We start from the raw sequence: 3,691 nt of genomic DNA on the forward strand, positions 1-3,691 counted from the left end.
GGTAATTTTTCAAGAACTACTAAGTAGAAGATTTAAAAACCTCTATAACGCTCCAAACCTGTAACCAATTGTATGGATGAGTAGTGTCTAGAGGGGAACTTATTTTTTAAAACTGACAGTATTGGCCAGGCGCGGTGGCTCACGCCTGTAATCCCAGCACTTTGAGAGGCCGAGGCGGGTGGATCATGAGGTCAGGAGTTCGAGGCTAGCCTGGCCAACAAGGCAAAATCCGGTCTCTACTAAAAATACAAAAATTAGCCGGGCCTAGTGGTGGGCACCTCTAATCCCAGCTACTCGGGAGGCTGAGGCAGAAGAATCACTTGAACCTGGGAGGTGGAGGGTGCGGTGAGCCAAGATCGTGCCATTGCATTCCAGCCTGGGCGACAAGAGCAAAACTCCGTCTCAAAAAAAAAAAAAAAAAACCTGACAATATTTATTAAAAACTATTAAGTTTTTGGCTGGGCGCAGTGGCTCACGCCTGTAATCCCAGCACTTTGGGAGGCCGAGGCGGGCGGATCATGAGGTCAGGAGATTGACACCATCCTGGCTAACATGGTGAAACCCCGTCTCTGCTAAAAATAAAAAAAAATTTGCCGGGCGCCATGGTGGGCCCCTGTAGTCCCAGCTACTCGGGAGGCTGAGGCAGGAGCATGGCGTGAACCCGGGAGGAGGAGCTTGCAGTGAGCTGAGATCGTACCACTGCACTCCAGCCTGGGCGACAGAGCGAGACTCCGTCTCAAAAAAAAAAAGTATTAAGTTTTTGATAATAATCAATGTACATAAACAACAGGAAATAATCAGGCAGGTCAGTCTGTAAGGGGCAACATCTTGGAATTCAATTGTTTTAAACCATAGATCTTAAAGGTTCATCTCTGTGTAGATGCTCTCAAGCATCAAGGTGCTCTCTGAATGTTTAGATTTCAGAGTTTAGGTAAGACATTTCTATGGACACAGAGGTGAAAGGGCTACAGATAAGGAGGTAGTCCAGGTGGACCAGGTGTGGTTGAGCATTTGCGAGTTGGTGAAGTGAGCCCAGTGTGGAAAAGGCCTAGGACCTGTGGCATCATTCTGAGTGATGCCAAGTCTTCACTGTGGGATAAAGCCTACATGTGACTGTGTTGGTACTCAATGCTGAAAAAGATATAGTGGACACCTGGGATGACTCCTTAGGACGGGAGGAAGTTCTATAATCAGGCCAAAGTACCAGTCTTGCATTCAGAGAAGACCGTCTCCAACAACTATTACCTTATTTATGAATAATGGAGAACTGTCAAATTTGAGTGAGGGGATCAAAGGTCCACTTAGCTTAGAGGCTTTTTTTTTTTTCTTTAACTTTTAAAATACAGACTGGGTCTCACTATGTTCCCCAGGCTGGTCTTGAACTCCAGGGCTCAAGCAATCCACTGGCCTTGGCCTCCCAAAGTGCTGGGATTACAGGTCTGAGCCACCGCACCCAGCCAGAGAGACTCTTAATACAAACATTGCATGAATATATCTTCTTGCAGCTGGTTTAACAGTCCCTAAGTTCTGAAGCATTACTAGTCTTTTGGTTTAATTTTCTTTTTTTTTCTTTTTTTTTTTTTTTGAGACAGAGTCTTCCTCTGTTGGCCAGGCTGGAGTGCAGTGGCAAAATCTTGGCTCACTGCAACCTCCATCTCCCCGGCTCAAGCAGTTCTCCTGCCTCATCCTCCCGAGTAGCTGAGATTACAGGCATGTGCCACCACGCCCGGCTAATTTTTGTATTTTTAGTAGAGACAGGGTTTCACCATGTTGGCCAGGATGGTCTTGAACTCCTGACCTCAGGTAATCCGCCTGACTCGGCTTCCCAAAGTGCTAGGATTACAGGCGTGAGCCCTTTTGGTTTAATTTTCCTAATATTCAATTTAAATTGGCTACTTGAATTTTTCTCTCCAGAAACATCTTTCTACAGCATGAGCTGTGATGCTGTCACTGTATTACTTTTTTTTTTTTTTTTTTTTTGAGACAGAGTTTCGCTCTTGTTACCCAGGCTGGAGGGCAATGGTGCAATCTCGGCTCACTGCAACCACCGCCTCCTGGATTCAAGCGATTCTCCTGCCTCAGCCTCTAGAGTAGCTGGGACTACAGGCACGCGCCACCACGCCCGGCTAATTTTTTTTGTATTTTTAGTAGAGACAGGGTTTCGCCATGTTGCCCAGGCTGGTCTCAAACGCCTAACCTCAGGTGATCCACCCACCTCAGCCTCCCAAAGTCTTGGGATTACAGGCGCGAGCCACCGCGCCCGGCCGGCCACAACTTCTTAAGAATACCTACCTATCTGATTTTCGCCCCTTTCCTATGATGCTGAATACCTATCTGATTTTTGCAGGAACTATTTTCTGTAATTTTGCCTCAAATTATGCAGTTTTCTCTTTGGACATTTTTACCTATTCTGACAGCTCCTGCTTTACTCTTTCCATTCTCTTTCTTGGAACTAGCTTTTTCTTTTAACAAACTCCTTCCTTCATCACAATCATCCCACTCATCATCTGACACTATTTTGAGCACTCCTTTACTTTCTCTGGTGATTTAAAAAATAACGTTCAGCCAGATGCGTGGCTCAATCCAGTAATCCCAACACTCTGGGAGGCGTAGGTGGGCGGATGGCTTGAGTCCAGGAGTTCCTGACCAGCCTGGGCAACACAGCAAAACCCCGCCTCTACAAAAAATACAAAATTTAGCCGACAGTGGTGGTGCTACTCAGGAGGTTGAGGCAGGAGGATCGCTTGAGCCCAGGAGGTCGAGGCTGCAGTGAGCCGTGATTGTACCACTGCACTCCCGCCTGAATGACAGGGCGATACCCAGTCTGGAAATAATAATAGTAACAATGTTCAGCTTAACCTGTGATGAGTGCCTTGACATCATCTCTTCATGAAGAAGATCCACCAAAATAAAATGGTTACAATTATTAGCCCTACAAAGCATCAAAAAAAAAAAGAAAGAAAGAAAAGAAAGAAAATCTGTCCCTGGCTTAGCCATTAACCACCAAATCTGTGTGTTCAGGTGCTCTGTGACTGAAAATCTTGCCCTCGACCTGCGTCTAAGTTACATTCTGAGGTTTGGGGGCTTCTCACACCACGGAATTTATCACCTGAGCAACTTCAACCTGACAAATCCCTCCTAACGCCCCGCTCTGAGACCCCTTTAGGCGGTCTCCGGAGTACTCAGTGTACCTTTTTATTTTTTTTTCTTTGAGACATAGTATCGCTCTGTCGCTAGGCTGGAGTGCAGTGGCGCGATCTCGGCTCACGCAAGCTCCGCCTCCCGGGTTCAAGCGATTCCCCTGCCTCAGCCACCCGAGTGGCTGGGACTACAAGCGCGCGCCACCGCGCCCGGCTAATTTTTTTGTATTTTAGTAGGGGTTTCACTGTGTTGGCCAGGATGGTCTCGATTTCCTGACCGCCTGATCCGTCCGCCTCGGCCTCCCAAAGTGGTGGGATTACAGGCGTGAGCCACTGCGCCCGGCCTTCAGTGTACTACTTTCCTTATTTTATTTTTTGAGACAGCGTCTCGCTCTGTCGCCCAGGCTGGACGCAATGGAGCAGTCACGGATCACTGCAGCCTCGACCTCCCGGGCTCAAACGATTCTCCCGCCTTAGCCTCCCAAATTACTGGGACCACAGGCTTGCGCCACCAGGCCCTGCCATCGGCTCTCATTTCCTTTTCCCATCCT

The sequence above is a fragment of the Gorilla gorilla genome, chromosome 8 (genome assembly GCF_029281585.2).
Source record: "Gorilla gorilla gorilla isolate KB3781 chromosome 8, NHGRI_mGorGor1-v2.1_pri, whole genome shotgun sequence".
Lineage (NCBI taxonomy): Eukaryota > Metazoa > Chordata > Mammalia > Primates > Hominidae > Gorilla > Gorilla gorilla.